Consider the following 23587-nt stretch of genomic DNA (forward strand, 5'->3'; position numbering starts at 1 on the left):
AATTAAAATCTGGGGAAATAGGAATCGAATCCTATTCTGTTGTTCTGGCACCGTGGGAATAGCGCTCATGAGCCAGCTGTCATTATATTATTTCGGCCAACAAAATTTCCGCATGTCAATGCTGGTTCTAAGTTATCTCTGTGTTGAGACACGTTCACCCTTTCCCAATCTTCATTAATGGAAACGGAACAGAATTCGGATCATTGGTTTGTATGTCTGTCGTTTTAGAAACACATCATTTGAATATCATGACAAAAATTCTGAAGTTTCCTGCTAAACGAGCAGCACGTACTGCTACAATGTTGCATAGTTCGACTACAAGTTTTCGTGTCCTCAAAGGAATGTGTGATATCCCAAATACATTCTTCAAGGTACATTCAACTACGTTAAGGTCACATGAGGTGTCTTGGTGCATAGCAGATATATTCGGGGTAGATAAGACATGTGGTTCTCTCAGTCTGGATGGAATGTTATCTCCAAATAAAGCAGCATCTTCAGCCAATTTCAGCAATAATCTTCTTACAATCTTTCCCAAATACATTCCCGAGATCAGCTTTTCAAAGATATGATCGCCAGGATTTATACTTTCAGCATCAAGAGCTTTATCAAATTCCATTACTGGGAGATGAGAAGACCAAAAGTTCCCCCACTCATATAGCCAGATTTTGGAAGATGGCCTTGACATTTCGGGATTGCATCTGCACGTTCCACATAACAGGCATTTGTACCAGTGCCCAATATAACAGCAGCCATAACATCCTCATCCCGATATCGTCCTCCAGCCAATGTCCTCACTGTATCATTAACCAGGGCAGAGACATGCATGTCCAGACCTTGTCTTTTCAAGGCCTCCTTTAAGGCTACCACCACATCCTTGCCAACCATTTCGGAGACAGAAAATCCTTTGCTCCATTTGATTAGTGTGCCAGAGGCAATTGCTGTTTGATGCACTGGGAAAGAGAAAGTGAAACCGAGCTCCCTTTGTCGGCCAGGTTCTAGAAAGAAGTTTTTGCCTTCACTTGCGACAAATTTTGCTAGTTCTGAAGCAATGTAATCAAACAATTCCCTTTCTGTTCCAACCATAAAATTTGTAGGAATAGTAACTTCTGTAAATTCTTTATCAATTACTCGTCCTTCCTCGCCACCCAATTGAACACGTAACACCCGGAAATTGGTTCCCCCGAGATCCAAAGCATAGAAAAGGCCTTTCTCATCCCTCGAGCAATTTGCAAGTCACAAAGTGATTTGAATGAGTTTGGGCCGGTTCTGTAAATTCCAGCTCGAGTGGTCGGGCGCAGGGTTGGAGTGGCCGCGCTGGTGTAAAAAACTGCACTGCCTTTGCAATGGGAAACCCGCTAGCATCGTTTTTCTGTCCCATTTCACCTTGTACAGTGACTATGCTGACAAGTTGAGGAATATCTTCTCCATCAAGAACCAATCTTCGTATATCAATAAGCTAGATTGAGAGGGATGTCAATGCAGCACCAACAGACATTCTGTGTACATCCAATGACCATACCAACTTAGTTTGTCGAAATGCTTCCAGGAAAACTCCTCGCTTCCTTGCCTCTTCAAGTACTTTGGCAACCCTTGCCTTTTGGCCAAACCACCATAATTCTACATTTAGAACATCTGCATCAAACATCTGGCCCAGAAATTTGTACAGGCTATCATCATGGATATTCTCTTTCATTGCAGCGACTAATTTCATAAAGACTAAAGCATCAAGTTTCTTTTGTATGACAATGCTGAACCACCAATTAGGATTATGAATCTGATTTTGAATGTATTTTAGAGATGAATGTTGTCCTCTTCCACTTCTACAGCTATGTGAAATTTTAGAAAACTGTGGCTTGTAAACAACCTCCACAACCATTCTAATTGCCTCTTGTACAGCTTCCAATTGTAAGCTGGGAAGCACCAAGTATTCATGTTCATTTTTCGACAAAAAAAAATGTTTGAATATTTGATTTTACATCAAAATTTCCATCTACCAGCTGCTCTGCTATCGAACTGAAACAAATAACGTTAGCATCAACTGTCGTCTAGTAAATCTATAAAAGGTAAGCATGCATCAAGGACAATCTTCTATGCATCGCCATGTTGCTTCACTTCATCTGTTTCAACTACTATTTCTACCATAATTTCACCCTTATCCTTTTTGCTGCATGTCAGATTTGGAACCCAAGAAGCCGACCCAACAACATTACATGAAATGTTTACAGTTTCAATTCGGTCATCACCTTTGCTGTGGTTTCCAACAAACTCGGATATATTATGTTGACCATGGTATCTAAGATCTCATCTTGATAGGATGAAGAACCACCAGAAACAATACTTTCGTTATTTCTCAGAGCAAAGTGTAAGCAAGGCGCTTCAAAACAAAGGCCTTTGCAGCACTGTGAGAAGTTGAACTGGATTTAATGAAGGCCTCCAAGAGAGGATAACAACAAGAAGGGCAGCATAATATACAGAAATAAATTGCCAGACTTTGGTTGCTGATAATGTTTCAAATTGTGCTTGTGCAGGGCTAGGAGCTTTGAAGTTTGCTGCTGCCTTTTGAAGAGCTAGAGAATAAATTACACAAATTTAAACAACACATTAATGATTTCTTCTTCAAAACAGGGTTTTGAAGAAGAATCAATCTCTGACATGAGACAGAGTCTAACAGATTCTTCAGAGTTAATATAAGATTCAACCTGCAAGGTTAATTGTTCTTCCTTTGGTTCCTCTATCAATGGTATGTGGAAGAAAGGTTCTACTTCTCCCTCTCCACTAGGAATTTCTAATTATTCAGCTAAAATATGTTCCCCTGTAGAGGTGAGAAAGGCTACTCCTTCTATTGGAGATCCAAGATTTTCTTCCTCTAGGACTGCCTCAGTAGATGAAGTAGGAGATCCTCTTAATTGGATTTCTGACCTTAGAACTTCAGGAAGTCTATGGCTAGTGAAATGTGGAATATGAGTTTGAGATGGAAGTGGATCACTTCTTAGTGTCGGTGGAGTAAGTGATGTTGTAAGAATTAAACTCCTGCCTCTAGCTATGAATCTACCTCTAGAATCTCTATCTCTACGCATATCATTTTTTAGATGTAAGAGATGAGGTTACGTAATTACACTTCCCCAACAACGACGCCAAAACGTATAGTCAATTTAGTGTCCTAAATTGCTTGCATAAAGTATCAACTGAGGTTTGTAAGTTGATGAAGTGTGGTGCACTATATGTGCTTAGTTAACCTTTTTCTTACTTCGTTGTTTGTATTTTATGTTGTTTTTGGGGGGTTTCTGTTCTTTGATGTCTAAGAATGTACAATCTGAAACTATGAGAAAATTTAAGTGAATCTAATGAATTTTAAAGGAAAGGAAATGTTCCTAAGTTAATCTAATTTCCTAAAAATGGACCAAGAACTATTGGCTAGTTAGAACATAATAAAAAAAACAGAGCATCTATCTTATCTTATCATTAGTCCTAATCCATGGATCTAATTCTTAAAACCAAGAATGAAATTGATGCAGAAGGTAACTCAGTAATTGCATTCATTAAACATTCAACCATTCAATTTTGGAATATGATTAAATCAATCTCCTTAAAATGATTATTGGGAATATCAATGATGCAACTAAGTGAGGATCTGAAAGAAGAAAGGTAAAAGCATGTAAAACTAACTGTAAACAACTGATGTATTTTTGACTTTCTCCAACATTCAAATGTGAAGCATTACCCTCTTGAAGTGTTGTGCAAGAAATCAATTATAACTTAGTTCCTAAGTTCCTAGGGAAATAAGAATGTACTGAGTAAATTCAATCACTGGATCAATTAGACATTTAACCATTTAGTTTAGGATCATCATCTTGAAATGGCTTTTGAAAACATCCATTAACATAATTAATCGACAATTATGTTCTAAGAAAATGAATAGCAAAACAGTAAGAAAACTAAGCAACTATGTATTCTTATTACTTCAATCTTAATTCAGTTTGGAAACAGAGTCGTTTTTCTCCACGAAATATCTTAGAAGAACAAGGCTGCGCAGTTGTGATTTATCATTATGATATTGATTAAAAACTAAAATGAAATATCATCCTAATTTAGAAAAAATATTTGCTGAAAATAGAGTAATGGAAATTGAACTAAAAATAACAAATGAAAAACCTCCTTTAGTGCAGGGGCCCTCTGCAACTGACGTGGTTGGAATGCTAGCTAGTTAAGGATGCATTTTAAACGATCTTTAGCAACACTAAATTTTTATTATGAAAAAAATGAAGTCTGAATACAAAGTATCAACAAAAAGCCTGAACTTAACACGTAATTCCTTCTAACTTCTACTCGGTTCCATGCAACCAATATTTAAAGGAAAATAACATAATTGTTTATGAGATAAACTTGCTACAGGTGGCTAATTCGAATTAAATTTAACATGATTGTTTATGAGAAAAACTTGCTACATGTGGCTAATTCAAATTGCAATTGGGCTGTTTAAACTTTTGATTAGCTACAGGTGGCTAATTTGAATTAGATTTGCAACAAAATTGTTAGATTCTTGATTAGCTACGAAAGAGAAAATCAAGAGTCCTACTGCTTTCGAATAACGTACTTTGACTCCATCTTTGACCATGACCTTAGGCTTGCTTTTTTGTCGATTTGGACCAAGTGAATAGGATAGAATCCATGTGGAGATGATTCTAGAAAAACCCATGTGGCCTAATTCTTCATTTGACACTGTCAGTGTCAGTCTTTCCAGCCTTCCTCCAGTGATCAAATATGCTCTTACAAAGTGATTTTGGAGTGTCAAGGTCAAATTTTGTCATTTCAGTGAGTCTTCAAGCAAAATTTGATCACTAGGCATTAGGTCTAGGGTTTGCTTTTACTCCTTCTAAAGTTGTCCAAATGGCGGTCCATGTCATCATTCAACTGAGTCTATCATCATTCATAGGGTTGTCATTATCATGTCAGTGTCTAATGAGTCATTTTACATCTTGTTCATGCTTCAGTTGTGCCTAGGCAAGGTCATTTCCCTCTCCTAGAGTTTTGAAGCCAATTTCTCTTGGACGGTCAAATCATCGGCAAAACTTGTTTCCTGATGTTCATACACCTTCCCCTATCCTTAAAGTACCTTATAAAACACTTCCCATCCCTTATATCCGCTAAAATCCTCATTTTTGCACAAACCCTAGTTTCTAGCTACAACCTGGCAATTTTCTAGGTTTGGCCTGTGTTTTGCCCTTTTGGACCCCTTCCCCTCGCTCAATCTCTGAGATTCCACTTTCCCCTGCTTCCTAACATCCCTCCCCACTCTCAAAAATTTCCCCAAGAATTTAGAAGCCCCCTATCCCCTTCATTTCGCTCCATTTCGACAAAATTCCTTGTTCCACACATCGAAATAAGTTTCACTCAAACAATGTTTCAGAGCAATCAGAGATGAATTTTGCAAAACTGAGAGAGGTTGTTTCTCAGAACATGCCAAGGAATAAAAACCTCCTTCACTGTTTACACAGGTGTCATGGTTTGAGAGAAATGTCAAGAATATCGTTGCCTCAGGAGAATCAAATACACCTCTGAAGTGACCTTGGGAAAATCAAGTTTTCTCCTAGCTTGGTTGGCCAAATGATTTTCTTGATGGGTAAAATGATAACTAGACACAAATATATTTCCAATGAGCTATCATGAGCTCAATTTGGGGTTGAGGAAGGCATTCAAAAGTTGACTGCAACAACACTCTTCCTTCAGGCAGCCTCATTTGGCACTTTTTGACCAGTCTTGGGATATTTGATTTTTGATAGGTCAAATCAACTCCAAATTGAATAATTCCAGTTGGTTTGGAAAGTAGACTCAAATACCTTTCCAACGAGCTATCCTGCACCTGATTCTGAGACTGGGAAGGCCTCCAAAAGCCTCCTGAAAGGCGCGCAAACCGTCAGGCACCCTCTGCCAGTGCAAAAATTACACTGGCGCGACCCGTTGGGGATTTCTCCACAGAACTTTGCCAGTGAGCTGCCAAGGAACCACAAGTTGTTAAATTTGTTCAAGGTAGGCTCTCTACACATCATTTTGGTGGTTGGTTATGAATGTAAGCCCTCATGCTTGTGTTTTAACCTCAAATCATGCAAGCGAAAAGACACTATATGGTTGCATTGTTAATGTGTAAATGTGCTAGGGTTTGTGTTGTTTCAAGGTACTCCCCTTGGTAAATTGTTTCCCTCCTTCCCTTTTTACTCATATTTTCATTCATCTATTTTCCCCATGCTATGTTGTAAATAATTGCAAACCCTTTCCCCCTCCCAAAGCATCAAAAACTCAAACCCTACTCTTGCTTCACCATATGCATGCTATAAACATAAAAATTTCTTGGCGAATATGTGAAAGGTTTTGTAAATAAGTTTCCAAATGTCCCCTTGTTACATACATGTATTCCCTTATGTTCACTGTTTATACATGTATTCCTATATGCAGTGATTTTGTAAATGATTCCCTATATCCTTGTTATGTACATGTATGCCTGTATATATGCAAATATTTGTTTGCAATGTATTTCCTAAATTCCCTGTTATTCATATATTCCCAATTCCTTGTGCAAGAGGTCCCTCCCCTAACATTTCCCTCATGTCATTGTCCCCTTGAAACACCATAGAGTTCAGCACTTTTACAAGCAGAAACAACAGTACATTTTGTCCACTCTGCTCCTCAAACATGTCAGAAACCGAAACATATGAGCAGAGTGATGACCAAGCATCAGTGTCAGAGGTTGAGGTACAGAGGAGACTAGAGGGTGCACAATGGACCATCACCTACCTTGAGCAGCACAACAAACAGTTGGAAGATGAGCAGGCACTTGATGAGTTATGGAGGATTTGTAGTGACCGAGTCTTGAACCGAAGAAGACCCGGTGATCCATTGCCCGCTGACCGAGAGTCCATGCTCATCCAGGAGAACGCACACTTGGAGAGGTTGTTGGCTAGGGCCAACCAAGAGAATAAATTGCTGAGGAACATGAAAAACCATTACTGGGCAAGAATGCATGTGTGCAAGGCCAAGATGAAAATGTTTCAAAGGCGGTTGTCCGAGGCCCTTAAAGGGAAGAAGAAGACCAATCCACTCCGTATCTTGGCTGAGGCTTCACTCAAAGATCATGGCACTCAATAGCCTAGCCACAGCTCAAATCCCAAAAAAATTTGAGAATTTTGGGTAATTTTGGCATTTTTTGGTAATTTACAAGTTTTGGCTCTTTAACGGGTCTCACCCCCCGTGAGACCCTTTGTCATGGCAACTCCTTTTCACAAAAACTCAGCATTTCCTGATTTGTTATGCAAAGTTACATATGCCCATGGATGGACTTGAGTTTTTATGGAGTTTTGGGCCTCCAGAAGGTCAAAATACATGCAAAATTTGACTTTTTGCCACTTTTTTGAACTGCAGAAAGCTGTCTTGGGAGAATTGGTTTTTGACAGGGCAAATGAACTCCAAATTCAAAAATTCCAGTTGGGTTGGAAAGTAGACTCATAGAAATTTCCAACAAGCCCACTTTTTCTCAATTTGACCACCTTCAAGTACCCCAAACAGAGCTCCAAAGGGGCGCGACCCGTCAGGCAAGGGGGCGGGACCTGTCAGGCAATTTTTTGCCAGATTGCACTGTACAACCCAGAAAACGCAGATTTGACTCAGTTTGACTTTTTGGGGTTAATGATGGTCCTCTTTGATGTAATTGTGACACTTTTTAGACACTTTTACCCTTTTGTAACTCTTCTAGAAGATTCATTTATGAAAAGGGTAAAAATTAAATGTATGAATTGGTTTCCAAGTTTATAGAGGCAAGTTGTTTTGACTACCTAGTTTGTAGTGCTTAGTTTAGAAGTGGTTGAAACGACTCTTAGGATAGTGAGCTCGACCCATGGAGGCAGGGAAAGAGGTTAGATCATCTATATTATGTACTTTCTTGCTCATTTTCATGGTTGGACTCTGGAGGGAGAAGCTATCATTGTATTATTTCACTGTATCTCTGCAATTTTTGGCTAAGGAAGACCAGGGTTTTGCAGTCCTCTTTGGGATTCTTGTGGACTCATGTGTTGATGGTGTGTTTCTCAATGTTCTTGTAAGCTTTGTTATGTGGTTCATTTCCTTTCTTTACTTCTGCACATTAAACAAATGAAGTGTTAAAGTAAGAATTCATGCTTGCCATGCTCTGCTTTTAAGTTTGTTTATTTTCACCTCAGTTAAAGGCATCAATATTGTCTCCTACCTTGCCCCAAAGAACCCCCTGTAGAAACTGTGTCCAATCCCCGCACCCAAAATTTCCCTCTCCTCAATTTGCCACCAAAAACCCAAAAACCCCAAAATCAATCTTTCTGATCAGTTTACTAGCCTAATATCAGTGATACCTTATTGGTCATCTCATTTATTGGAGATTTTGCGAGATAGACCGGAGAGAGCCTTCTCCTGCCCCGTAGGGCTAGCTACGAGGCTAAATGGTTTGATGTTGCCTTGAGGTTTACTTTTCTCAGCCTGAGGTGAAATTTCAAGCGCTAACAGACACCTAGAACCTGCCAAAGCATGAGAGTAGCTACAAAATCCAAAGTTAGCTGCAGAATAGGTTGCATTCTGTAGCTAATTTTCAAAAATCTATTCAAATAGCAAGAACATGAAAATATAATATGGCGATCATTTTAACGCTTTCCTTAAGACAAAACCTAGCATTTATCATTGATTGGGTCTGTAATCTTATGAGAAAGTGAGGGAAAAATGTGAGAAAAAATGTCAAGGAGAGGGTAATTCTGATGTTCAACAGTCGTAATTTCTTCCAGTGCATTACAAGGTATGGTTGGATTCATTTCTTGATGCTCGATGTGATCTTTCAGTTCTTGAAAATTTTTCTTCTTGATATGTCCTTCTATCTTGATAGCTTGAGGAGTGGTAATCTTGGTCAATGCATTAAAAGATATGGTCAGATTCATTTCTTTTTTCTCGATGTGATCTTTCACTTCTTGAACCTTTTTCTTCTTGATATGTCCTTCTATCTTGCGAGTTTGAGGAGTGGTAATTCTTGCCAATGCTTTACAAGATATCGTCGGATTCATTTCTTCTTTCTCTGGGGTTGGTTCCTAGTGTATATCCTCTCCTTTTGATGTTTCTTGATCCTTTTCTTCCTCCTCTTCATAATCTATATAAAATAATTTCTTCTCATCACACTTATAACCTTCAGTGTATTTGCTATCACAATTGTAACAAAGCCCTTTTTCCCTTTTTTCTTCCAATTCTTGTCGTGTAAACCTTATAGGTTGTGGAAGGCTAGGAGAAAAAACACTTCCATAATTATAGTCGTGAGTGGTGGGATTCCTTGTTTCCATAATTTCTCTTTCAATTTTTCTTGCCAACCTGAATGCCTTCTCCAATGAATTAGGTTCCCAAAGACGAACCTCATGTTGAAGGTTATCCTTTAAAGTCCCTATGAAGACATCAATCCTTTGCATCTATGGAATACCATTTACCCTTATATTCAATTTTTGAAAGTCCTCAATGTGCTCTATCATTGAACCCTTTTGTTCGAGATTTATCAATTGGATAAAAAAGGTGTTACTCTTTATACCGTCAGAATGTGCTACTAGTTCTTCCGTGAAAATTGACCATGTGACAAGTGCTTTACGAGAACAAAGCCCTTTATACCATAAAAATTGATTTGGTCTAAATATAAAGATGCAATATATACCTTTTGTAACAATTGAACCTCATGTAGATCAAAATATTGCTGCATCTGTAGTATCCAATTTACTGGATCCTTGCCATCAAACTTCCTCATATCACTTTTTCTTGATTTTAGGAGCTCAATCTTGAAACAACTGTAACTCTGTAATTTCAGATCTCCAAGGTCTGAAATTGCAACCTACAGTAGCGCTCTGTGTCCTCTTTCCAATGCCACTAGTCTGATCGAAATTGGATTCTCCAAGAAAGAGTTATGTCCAATCTCCCAAGACGACCTTCTTATATACTTTTTTAGTAGAGCAAACTTGTACCAAGTTCAACATGTTACTATTTCGACCTTCGGACCTGAGAACACTACACTGAAAATTACAGTCTACCCTCTTTCTGTAGCTTCTTACCAAATTGCAATCTGGTGTTCAGAGTGAAAGTTATGACAATTTTCCCGAGGTCACCTGTTTGGAATGTGATTCGGGATCCTGCAGAAACCCTAAGTGTCTTCGACTGTATCTCCGAAAATATAGCAAAACAGGATCTGAAATTCAGGTCCGAGATTCACCAAGATTGCGGCTCAAATGGGGTTTAATTTTAGATTTTGAAACTTTGTAGAAAAACAATTATAGCAAAAATTCCATGATGACCTGTTTGAGATGGAATTCTGGAGCTTGCAAAAACCCTAACTTCCTCAGATCATAGCTCCAAATATATATCATGACAAGACCTAAAATTTGGACCCAAGGTTAAGAATGATTTCATCACAAATGGTTTTTTGTTTTATCTTCTGAAACGTCACAGAAAAAAAATCTATAGTGAAAATGCCATGAAGACCTATTTGGAGCAACGAAACCCTAGAATCCAAAGCTCTGAAACCAAATGTTATGAAACCAGCTCACAAAAAGATAGAAAAGAAAGATAAATGTCTTATAACTCTACCTCTTCGAGGGGGAAACCTCCTTTACATTACACAAATGAAAAATTATTGGATGATACAAATGATAAGACCTCCTTTCTATATATAGGAGTCTAAGGGATCATAATATAATCAGAGCCGACATAACAATAATAATGTAAGGGCACAATAATAACAATAGTGGGCTTCTATGGGGCACAATAGTAACAATATGGGGACTACATGGGCACAATAATATAATAAGGGGGTTGTACTAATAACAGTAAGGGGTTACACTAGTAAGATAAGGACCTAACATAAGAGGTAGGAGATGATGTGGTGGAGGATGATGGGGAAGATGGTGAAGCTGTGGGTGGATATGGAGGTGTAAAAGTGGGAGGAGGAGGATCGGAAAGTGGAGGATCCCTAAAAGTTTTAAAATGTGTTTTAATAACTACTTTCTGAACCTCTGTTTCAACTTGTTCTTTATTTTCAAACAAAGGGTTTGAATATACAAAGAATGTTTCTTCAAGTTGGGCAGAAGTAGATGGAAATGTATAATGAGTGGTGGAGATAAAATTAGTAGGTTTTAGCTCCAGTAAATGTATATCTAGTTCTTCCTCTGATTTTGGTGAATCTGAAAATATTTCATGGAGTTTGTATGATTCCAAAGATTGGACTACGAGAGTTAAATACAGATCAACTCCTTTAGATAATAGTTCTAAAACCCTAGGTGTTAGATGAGCCAAATCTAATTGGGATGGAACATAGCTGATTGGTATTTCTTCTAGATATTTTTCAAACAAAAATAGTACAAAACTATAGGAATTTTAAAACTGCTAAGTGTTGGCACTATCCTTTAGGAATTTGTTGATGAGGTGGTCCCCAAAAAGTGCTGTCGAGATGTCTGTCAGTTGTTGATGAAAGTTACTCGATAACTACACACAAGTGATCCCATTTGTCTTCACTTGGTATAGAAAGATTTACCAATTTCCTCTAAACTTCATCAACCTCGGTGTACTTTTCAAAAGTGGGCTTATTTACAAAAATGTGCTTAATCTCATGCTTAATTGTTAAGTCAAAATCTAAAGCCTCTAACATTTGTTTTCCTGTAATATGACCCTTTGTACCTGCAAAACTTGCTTTATCAGTTGCTATCGTATAAAGCTTTTGGTAGTATTCCTCCAAGCTAATCAACCTATCATTTGGGGCCACTAATCTGGTAGTCCTCTCTGATTGAGTAAATTAAACTTAAAATGAAACCTTCAAACAGAAGTCTTCAAGGTTTGGCACTTAGTCTCTAACTGAGTCATAAAGTTCTTTTTCTGTAAAACCTTCTTGATCTCCATAATGCTTTTTTGTTCTATCCAGAATCTCAATCTGCTCCAACTCGGCCTTGGTTTTTGAATTAAGAACTTTGATCATGTATGTAGCTTCAATTGGTGTGTCTTTAAGAAGTTGCTTAACTTCTTCAATAGCTATCTGTCATCTGTTTATAAGTTCCTCTTGCTAAAAAATGATCTGTATGGAGGGCAATACTTCAATTATGGCCTAAATAATATCTGCCCAAATGCTTTCCTTGGCTTGGGCCAAGGTTTGAGCCATTAATGACTCACTCTACAACTCTTCTATCCTTCTGGTTAACCTGTGGGTCTTCCACATTTCTTCAGCATACAAAGTGTCATTTTATTATTATTATTATTATTTTAATCTTATGAACTTCGAGATTCTTAAATTTCTTGTGAAGCCTTTCATTTTCTTGTTTCTAGTGAGTTAGCTCCTATAAGAGTTTGTTAAAATCCCCTGTTGTTGATGTGGATTTTGCTGTGGCTAGAGTCGATTCCCCTATTGTTCTGGACACTATAATAAGAATAATTATGATGAGAGCTATATCTAACTGAGTAAATTGCTCTTTTTCCTTAAGCAATTTCTCAATTTGCTCCTCCATGGTCTTTATCTGTACATTCTGCTCAATGATCAACTTGAGAATTTCTTCCTTGTGTTGTTCACTTTCTGCTATCTCCTTGGTCTGAGGGTCCTCTATAGAAGGAAGTTTGAGCTACTTCCTCAATGATGTAATATCTGCATTTTTTTGTTTGATAATACCTTTTGCAGCTTTAACGTCAGTAGGGTCATATCCAATTTTAATCACTAAGTCTTCTAATGACTTGAACTTGTTATACTTTGCTAAAGATGATATATTTTCAATCTTCAATTGTGACTGCACATTTGACAGAGTAGTTCTGAGTTTTGACAATGCCATAACAATATTGGTCATGGTAGAGAAAAGCATCTCACCATACTGCCTATGCATTTCCATTTGATCAATTGGGTGTATCTTATTAGCATCAAAAGAAAATACAGTCTTCTTGTAATCAGAAGAAGCCTTGGGAAAAGGCACTTGAGCCTGTAGAAATTCCATTTGCATTCTACCCTTTTCGTTGTCAAAAGTTGTCAACAACCTGTGTTGTGAAGTAGAAGTCTTCTTCCAAAAATGTGCATAAACATTTGCCTTTAAAGCTTCATTCTTCTACTTAATTTCAAGGAAATTATTGAACATGTTTGGCTCCTCTGTTTCACTTGCTCCTGCAGATTGAGTGATTTCTAACAAATTCTGTGAAGTTGAAGAAGAAGATGGAGTAGTGATTACAGGTTCTTCTGTCCCTATAGAAACCTATGAATCATCCAAATTGATGATGATAGGCTCCTTTTGACCTTGAGTAGTAGTAGTGCCTTTGGAGTCAATCCTTGATTTCTTCTGATAATGAATGAATTCCTTTTCTCCAACTGTTGATGATGAAGATCCTTCTCTGGGCCTCTTGTCCTGCTTGGTTTGAGAAGTAGGAGTCTAAAGAGTAGAAGGAGGTAAAACATGTTCTCGTGCTCCTTGAAGTGTATTGTCCTCCCACTGTTCTTGATTTCTATACTTCTCAATATCTGGTCTTGGTGTATGATTGTAAGGTGTGGTTTTGAGTTCCACCCTTAAGTTTGAAATAATATTGAATGGACCATAAGACCATGTGAAGCTTGGTTCCCATCTGTTTGAGTATTGATATGCTTTTAAACTTGCTGATCTAGTATGACAAATGAATGATCCTACCTATGACTTTATCTTAAACTGAGATTTCCTCTTCCCTAAAATAAAATGAAGTTCATCCATATTAATCATTTGCCTAATATATTCCAGAGAGAAAATTCTCATTAGAACATATTTGGGCATTTTATATGGAGCCAATTCGTAGCCCTATACTCTAATCTCTGTATAGTTCTGGTCAAGATACCAATCTCATGTTCTAGCTTGATCACTAAGATGTAGGATCCTTTTGATTTTTGTACTGATCCTGGGTTCACTTAGGCTACTAAGAAGCTGTATTATTGGGTAAATGAAACAATCAATGAAGTCTGAAAATTTGAACTGAGTTGAGTTCTTTTTAATCAATGAGGTCCACTGTGTGACTGCTTGATTCACTTGTTGATCATCCTGCTTGTGTAGAAAAATAGGTAACCTGTCTCCCTACTGAAAAATAATCATATGTACTAGCACAAAGGAGTATTTAAACACTCCTTCAGTAGTAATATTCATCAATTTCTCATGCATAGTTTCAACCAAGAATTGACTGTAATTATACATGAAGGCAGGTTTGTTTTCTTTAGAGAAAATGGATAGATAACCTAGGATAGCTTCATCTACCCATTGATCTGTTTGGTAGCCTAACAAGCAAGAAACTAGGGAAATGATGTGTTTAGCTCTCTCAGGGAACATGGATGTTGGATAAGGAGGATTATTTTTAGGGAGTTCAACATCTTCAGGGAGAAAGATCTCAAAAATCTGAGCTCTTTGAGGGAAGGTGAGCTTATGATATAGGTCCATTAATACTGTAGTGGAGAAAAAGCTAAGGGAATCGTTTTCAGGGATCAGAAGCATTTTGTTGATGATTTTTGGGGTGATAGATATCAGAATGTCTCCATTCTGAGCTACCACAATTCTCTGCAAAGGGTTATACTTAGCTTGGAACCACATGACTAGATCAGGAAAAGAATGGGTTTGAGGAAACATGTATAGGGGAAAAAGGGATTCCCATAGATTTATATCGTCTTCAGAGTCAATATAGGTATGTTTAAGTGAATTATGTAATTCGAATATGTCGAATTCACATTCTGTGTCTGTGATTTTGAAATACTAGTCAGCCAATGGAATGTGATCCAGGTCTAAGGCATCAGAGGCTTTTGGGTTTTCCTGTAATGAAGAAGAACTGGCAGATGGCTTATCTTTCCTCTTAGGATCCATGATTACAGAACTGTAATGAAGGATAATAGAAAAAGGAGTAGAGATACCTTAAGGTGACATGTACTGGCTATAATATCGGTAGTGGCATAGAATGTAAAACAGGAACAGTGAAATCAAACAGTGAAAAGAGTAGTTTAAGAAAGCATGCATAATTGAGCGAGGGGATTATTTATCATCGAGATTAATTTACAATTATGAGAAAGTCGTTATTGATTGGGGAAAATGGGCATTTAATGCAGGGGAGAACAATAACAGGAGGAAACGGATAGCGGCGACGGATCGAGACATGTGACATGCAACGGTTGGAGGCGGAAGGTGTGGGAAGATAATCGTTGGCGTGGTATCGGGAGGTGGGGGAAAATAGAAGGTGGATTTCGGAGGGGGGGGGTTGGTGGTAAGTGGTAAGGAGCGAGGGTGGTGTGAAGCATGGAGGTGGTGACACGTAGTGGGGGGCCCGCGCAGGTAAAACTATTTTTCGCGCCTCCCCTGCCGTTATCACATATCATAGTGAAGGGGTGCGAAATGGCTTCCCCGCAGTTGATTTGGGCGGGGAAGCAGATCACCATTGCTTTTTGCTTGACCTTTATCAAATCACGACAAATCACTTTTGTCGTTTATTGACTTTGACTAAAAGCATATGAATGTTTATTTACACAAAATTAATCACCGTTTAAACAAGTAATTAAATCTAATTAAAACTTAATCTAACTTTGGCGCATTTAGACTAGCAACCATTATTTGCCTAATTCACTTATACTCCTAATCTAATATAACTTTGAGCATATTAGGCCATTAATTTATCCTATTCTATCCTATCTTCTAGTGTTTGACCAAGATTTAACAGTTTGGTGAACTTATTCACTAATCTAAAACAAAAATTTTAATGATTTGATCAAGATTAAACAGTGTGATTCAAATCAGAAGAAAAGGTTGTGGCATGTAAACAAGCTGCACACAAAACCTTGATTTATTACAATGCAATTTATTTCTATGAAGTGGCATTTAAACAAGCACACTTATACAAATTTTGATTTTCTTTTGATGGGATTTTATTTCATCTCTTTTTTTATTTTCTATTTTTTCATATTTCCATTTTTTGCTTTATTTTTTTCATACCCTATTTTATAAATAAAAACCAAGTTATCTAAATAAATCATGTTACAACATCGGCTCAACTGGGGACTGCTTCCTGTTGCAGGTTGCAGAGAACTTGCAAATCCATGTGCCTTCTCCTCGGGATAATGGGGTCTCTATTGAAACAAATACACATTGCATGTAAAATAAACTCTCTGGTATAATAAAATGATGAATGAATGGAAACCTCTCAATACTGAATGTAGTGCTTCAAGTATTTCCCATTGACAGGCAATGAGGAATACTCTCCCTCCAAATTCTGTAGGATGAAAGTGTTATTACCCTTAACCTCAGCAATGCTAAAAGGTCCCAACCAAAGGTTGTCAAACTTGCCATGTTTTCCTTTGTCTTCTCTTCTAGCATCCCATCTTAGTACCAAATCACCTTCCCTAAAATCTCTTTCCCTAGCTTTCCTATCAAACAAGATTTTCATTTTACTTTGATATTTCTTAAGCTTGTAATGAACTTCATCTCTATCTTCATTTAGTTCTATGATCTGATTTATTCTTCGAGAGAAATCATCAGGCTCTTCATTTGACTCTTGCAAAAACTTCATGACAGGAAAAGTTAAATGTGTGGGAAATATAGCTTCTTTACCATAAACGAGCTGAAAAGGGGATTTACCTGTCGATCTTTTGGGTGAAATCCTGTTGGCCCAAAGTGCATAAATGAGATGACTGTCCCAACTCCTTTTATGATCCTCCAATGTTTTCTTTATAACTTTAACCAAACTTTTATTCGAGGACTCTACTAGTCCATTTCCCTATGGATAGTATGGAGTAGAATGATGCAACAAGATCTGATATTTCTGACAGAACTCAATCATCTTAGTACTGTTGAATGTTGTTGCATTGTCTGTCACTATTTGCCTGGGGCATCCAAATCTAGACAATATGTATTCTTCAATAAATTTGATAACAACAGTATCAGTTGCATTTCTGACTGGAATGGCCTCTACCCATTTGGTAAAGTAATCTGTAGCAGTCAATATCCATCTGTGTTGACTGCTTGATGGAGGATGAATTTCACCAATGAAATCCAATCCCCGTTGAAGGAAAGGTTCTTGGACTAGTACTGGAACCAATGGAAGCGCTGCTAATCTCTGCTTTCCAGCAAACATTTGACACTGTGTACAGCTCCTAACCTTTGCTCCCACTTGTGCAAACAAAGTAGGCCAATAAAACCCTACCCTTAAGATCTTGTATGTTGTAGCCCTCCAAGCATAGTTCCCTCCACAAATTCCTGCATGAAATTGATCAATGATCCCTTCTGTCTCATTTTCTGTTAAGCAAAGTAAAAGGATGTTAAGAGGATCCTTCCAATACAGATTTTCATTAACCATACAGTACTTTACAACCTTCAACTTCAGTGTTTTACATTGATTTTTGCTTAATTTAGGTGGACATTCAATTTCTCTAAGAAAATTCACAATATCAAAGTACCAATTTGATAATAAAAATTTTCATCAATGTGAATCATAATTGACTGACCGATGCAGAAGGTTCTTGTGGATTCTCCTGTGTTGGGATTTCAGAAGGTTCTTGTGGATTCTCATGTGTGGGGGTTGCAAAAGGTTCTTGTGGATTCTTCTTAGCTAGGATTTCAAAAACATAATTTATTCCTAAGATCTTACAATTGGACTCAGCAAGGAGCTTAGCCAGGCCTTGACCTTTTACCAGCTTGGTAGTCTTGATGATGAGATCATACTCTAAAATCTTAGTTATCCATCTCCCTCTCCTTCCATTAGTATTAGGTTGAGTTAAAACAGTTTTGACAACACTATTGGGTACATAGGCAATAATAGAAGAGTGGAGGAGATAGACTCTAAAGGATTTCAAAGCTTGAACTAAAGAATATGCCTGTTTTTCAATGATGTCATACTTTAGTTCAACATCTCTCATTACTTTGCTAAAAAAGGCAATGGGTTGGTCATCTCCATCTTTATTCTTTTGCAAAAGAACGACAACTAAGGTAGTTTCAGAAGCAAAAGAAAAGACACTAAAAGGTTCAGAGTAATCTGGACTGGCTAAGATGGGGGCTTCTACAATGGCCTTTTTAATTTGATCAAATGCGTACCTAGAAGGAATAGTCCATTTAACTTCATGGTTCTTTTTCAGCATATCAATTATGTCCTTAACTATTTCAACATAATTAGGGATAAACCTTTTTAAAAATTTTTCCTAAGGAAAGCTTGAACTTCCTTCTTATTCCTTGGTAATATGAGTGCATGAATTGTTGAGATTCTTTTATTATCAATGACTACTCCTTCTTTAGAAATGATGTGGCTGAGCAGTTTTCCTTCTTGGAGTGCAAACAAAGACTTCTTGGGATTAAGAGAAATCCCAAATTTTCTGCACCTGTCAAAAACCTTTCTCAAATGTTTTAAATGATTTTCATCAGAATTGGAAAAAACAGTTAAATCATCTAAATAAATAACAACAAATTTGTTGGTCTTACCTACAAATGCTAGGTCCATAGCACGTTGAAATGTAGCTCCAGCGTTAGTTAACCCAAAAGACACCCAGACGTATGTGAATGTGCCCCAAGGAGTTGCGAATGCAGTTTTTTCTCTATCCTATGGACTAACCATAATCTGATTATATCCAGAAAAACCATCTAACATGGAAATTATATGGGCTCCTGAAACTTTCTGAAGTAATTGATCCATCTTAGGTAATGGATAATTATCTTTCAGGGAATATTTATTCAAATTCCTAAAATCCACACATAATCTAATTTCACCATTCTTTTTTCTCATTGGAATTAGATTGGCTACCCAATCATAATATCTCAATGGAATTATTATTTTAGCATCAAGTAGCTTCTTAAGTTCTTTTTCAATAACAGGAAGAAGAACAAGATTAATTCTCCTCAATTTTTGTTTGAAAGGTTTTGCCTATGGTTTTAATGGAATTTTATGTTCAATAAGAGATGTATCATATGTTTTTAATTCATTATAAGACCAAGCAAAAACATCTTTGTAGGCTTTAAGGAGAGCTAAATATTTGTCTTTGGCTTATATTGACAGGGATGTAGAAATTTTAACATTTCTGATTTCTTTAGAACTTCCAATGTTATAAATTTCAATATTTTCCTCATGTGAACCTTGTTAGTGTCAGTCTTTCCAGCCTTCCTCCAGTGATCAAATGTGCTCTTACAAAGTGATTTTGAAGTGTCAAGGTCAAATTTTGTTATTTCAGTGAGTCTTCAAGCAAAATTTGGTCACTAGGCATTAGGTCTAGGGTTTGTTTTCACTCTTTTCAAAGTTGTCCAAATGGCAGTCCATGTCATCATTCAGCTGAGTCTATCACCATTCATAGGGTTGTAATTATCATGTCAGTGTCTAATGAGTCATTTTACACCTTGTTCATGCTTCAGTTGTGCCTTGGCAAGGTCATTTCCCTCTCCTAGGGTTTTGAAAGCCAATTTCTCTTGGACGGTCAAGTCATCGGCAAAACTTGTATCCAGATGTTCATACACCTTCCCCTATCCTTAAAATACCCTATCAAATTCTTCCCATCCCTTAGATCCCCCAAATTCCTCATTTTCGCACAAACCCTAGTTTCTAGCTACAACTTGGCAATTTTCTATGTTTGGCCTGTGTTTTTCCCTTTTGGACCCCTTACCCTCACTCAATCTCTGAGATTCCACTTTCCCCTGCTTCCTAAAATCCCTCCCCACTCCCAAAAATTTCCTCAAGAATTTAGAAGCCCCCTATCCCCTTCATTTCGCTTCATTTCGACAGAATTCCTTGTTTCACACATCGGGATAAGTTTCCCTCAAAAGATGTTTTAGAGAAATAAAAGATGAATTTTGGGAAACGGAGAGAGTTTTTTGTCCAAAAAATGCCAAAGAAGAAAAACCTCCTTCACTTTTTGCACAGGTGTCATGGTTTGAGAGAAATGTCAAGAATACCGTTGCCTCAGGAGAATCAAAGACACCTCTGAAGTGACCTTGGGAAAATCAATTTTTCTCCTAGCTTGGTTGGCCAAATGATTTTCTTGATGGGTAAAATAATAACTAGACACAAATATCTTTCCAATGAGATATCATGAGCTCAATTTGGGGTTGAGGAAGGCATTCAAAAGTTGACTGCAACAGCACTCTTCCTTGAAGCAGCCTCATTTGGCACATTTTGACCAGTCTTGGGAGATTTCATTTTTGACAGGGAAAATTAACTCCAAATTGAGAAATTCCAGTTGGGTTGGAAATTAGACTCAAATACCTTTCCAACGAGTTATCCTGCACTCGATTTTGACACCGGGAAGGCCTCCAAAAGCCTCCTGCAAAACGCGACCCGTTGAGCCTGGCGCGCGACCCATCAGGCTGCCTTTTCCAGTGCAAAATTTACACAGGTGCGACCCGTCAGTGGCGCGCGACCCGCTGGGTGAGGCGCGCGACCCGTCAGCGCCCTCAATATCAAACTGCCTGCAAATTTGCCAAGGAGCCACAAATTGCCAAATTTTGCAAGGTTTGCTTAATTGAGGATGAGAATTGTGTTGATGGATTTGAATAAGGTCCCCGAAGAAGATGAGTCAAATACCTTTATTATGTTGTACAAAGATGGAAAGCCAATCAGCCAAGTTTCATGCTCCAATTCTCTAGTGAAGATACCTGTAGCCTTGCATGTTTTAGGAGATGACTCCAACGGCAATGCTTCCACTATCAAAGTTGCCTCGGGTTTATTTTCATGCAGCTGGCCAGAATCGGCAACAATCATTAGAATTTGAGACATTTCTTGGTTATCTCCTCAAAAGAGACAAATTTGCTGTGTGTCATTTTAGATGGTATGAATTCCTTATAACACCACTATCTGGAAGTTTTGATCGTGTTGGTGTTGCTTATCGTCTCATGAAGTCGTGTAGGGATGGTGAAGTTCTAGGTGGTGCTGCATCTAATGATAACAGAATTAGAGAACCAATGGCAGCTCAAGTGGATGCTGTGATTGGGCCCCAGAATCTTTCTTTATACACCAGGATATCACAGGATGATATAAAACGTGAAGACTCTCGGTCTAAGATGGTTGTAGAGGATGCTTACTTGCAGCCACAAAATTTTCAAACATTACACACAAGGCTGGTGAAGGGCAATGCAACTCGGGGGATTTCTAATGACTATCAACAAGGTGGACCATACCCAAATGTGTCAGCTCCATATGAACACATGTTTCCATTGCATAGGGCATCTGAAGAGGTCAACAGGTGTATTCAGAGTGGTTCACCTCGAGTAGAAAACAACACTTCACCTCGAGTGGAAAGCAACACTCCACCTTTGGCTGAGAATGCATCACATCAAAAGGAACATGGCACTAAATAGCTCAGCCACAGCACAAATCCCAAGAAATTTTGAAAATTTTGGGTCAATTTTGAATTTTCAGGCAATTTACAGGTTTTTGTCCATTAACGGGTCTCACCCCCCGCGCGACCCTACATCATGGCAACTCCATTTTGCAAAAAATCAGCATTTCCAGACTTGTCATGAGAAGTTACATATGCTCATCAATGGACTTGAGATTTTATGAAGTTTTGGGCCTCCAGAAAGTCAAAAAACAAGCAAAAATTGACTTTCTGCCACATTTTTGAGTTGCAGAAAGCAGTCTTGGGAGATTGCAATTTTGGAGGGGAAAATGACCACCAAATTCAGAAATTCCAGTTGGGTTGGAAAGTAGACTCACAGACCTTTCCAACAAGCCTACTCTTGCTCAATTTGGCCACCTGGAAGTGCCCCAAATGTGGTCCCAAAGGCGCGTGACCCGTCAGGCAGAGGCGCGCGACCCGTCAGGCAAACTTCTCCAAATTTCGTTGTACAGCTCAGAAAAACGCAGTTTGACCCTGTTTGACTTTTTGGGGTGGATTATTATGCTCTTTGATGTAATTAATGTACTTTTATGAAACTTTTACTCTTATGTACCTCTTCTAGAAGATTCATTCATGAAAAAGGTGAAAATTAAATGAATGAATTGGTTTCCTAGCTTATAGAGGCAAGTTGTTTTGACTGCCTAATTTGTAGTGCTTAGTTTAGAAGTGGTTGAAACAGCTCCTAGGATAGTGAGCTCGACCCATGGAGGCAGGGAAAGAGGTTAGATGATCTATATTATGTACTTTCTTTCTCATTTTCATGGTTGGACTCTTGAGGGAGAAGCTATCATTGTATTATTCACTGTATCTCTGCAATTTTTGGCTAAGGAAGACCGGGGTTTTGCAGTCCTTTTTGGGATTCTTGTGGTTACATGTATTGATGGTGTGTTTCTCTATGTACTTGTAAGTGTGTTATGTGAATCATTTCCTTTCTTTTCCTTCTGCACATTAAACAAATGAAGTGTTAAAGTAGAATTCATGACTGTCATGCTCTGCTTTTAAGTTTGTTTAATTTCAATGTTTTCTACTGTTTAAGGAGAATTCAAAGTTATTGTTTGCTCTCCTTAGCTCCTCACCTGTCTTTCTCATCCATTCACCTCAATCTAAGGCATCAATATTGTCTCCTATCTCGCCCCAAAGAACCCCCTGCAGAAACTGTGTCCAATCCCCGCACCCAAAATTGCCATCTCCTCAATTTGCCACCAAAAACCCTAAAAACCCCAAATCAACCCATTTGATCAGTTTACTAGCCTAAAATCAATGTTACCCTATTGGTCATCTCATCCATTGAAGATCTTTACCGAGATAGACCGGAGAGAGCCCTCTCCAGCCCCGTAGGGCTAGCTACGAGGCTAAGTGGTTTGATGTTGCCTTGAGGTTTACCTTTCTCAGACTGAGGTGAAATTTCAAGCGCTAACAAACCTAATAGTGGATTTTTGGGGACATCATTATGATCAAAGAGCTTCTCAAGAGGGATTAACCCCTTTGGAATAAAATTGTTAGATAAATAAATAATGCTATGATCACCAATTTTAGAGTCAAATTTTGGTGTTTGATTTTCGTTGTCAACTTCAAGATTATCAAGTTGTTTTCCCTCAACTTGTAGGTTTGAGATTTCATCAGTGACTTGCAAAAAGTATTTTAGCTGCTTGTCAACATCAAATATTGGCCAGTGCTTAAGATTGTCAGGAATAGATGGTATATACTTGACTTGAATTTGATACTGGACAAGCATTTTATCACGAATTTTAAAAGAACTAACAGAAACAACCAAGGAATCTACCTGCATGTTTTGATCTCTAGGAATAACAATGATATTGAATGCTGAAAATAAATTTTCAATAGAAATCCCAAATCTCATTCCTATAAGATCTTAGTCTGGGGTGCTTAGTTTGACATTGATTCCTAACTTGTTTGACAATAAGTTCAAAATCACTGTATACACTTAAATTTTGCACCTTAAGACTTCTTGCTAATTCCAATCCTAGTAGAAAAGCTTCATACTTTGCTACATTATTAATTACATCAAATTCAAGTTTATATGATTGGGTAATATTTTCTTTATTTGGTGAAATTAATACAATTCCATCTCCTGCTCCTTCCTTTGAGCAAGAACCATCAAAGTACAATTTCCAAATATCAGTTTCAATGGTTTTAGGTTTGTCAACAATGTTTTCAATAGTAAGTTGAGTATTTTGTGAATTATTAGTTGATAATTCAAAACACCCAAAG

General features: G+C 37.8%; 1 pseudogene; it reads right to left on the bottom strand.

Moving 5' to 3' along the window:
- Positions 1–235: 235 nt before the first annotated feature.
- On the bottom strand, positions 236–12998 carry LOC149238977 (hexokinase-2-like; annotated as a pseudogene).
- Positions 12999–23587: the final 10589 nt, after the last annotated feature.

This window comes from Pinus tabuliformis, chromosome 8 (genome assembly GCF_031772625.1).
Source record: "Pinus tabuliformis cultivar Carrire ecotype Pingquan chromosome 8, CPIR1, whole genome shotgun sequence".
Lineage (NCBI taxonomy): Eukaryota > Viridiplantae > Streptophyta > Pinopsida > Pinales > Pinaceae > Pinus > Pinus tabuliformis.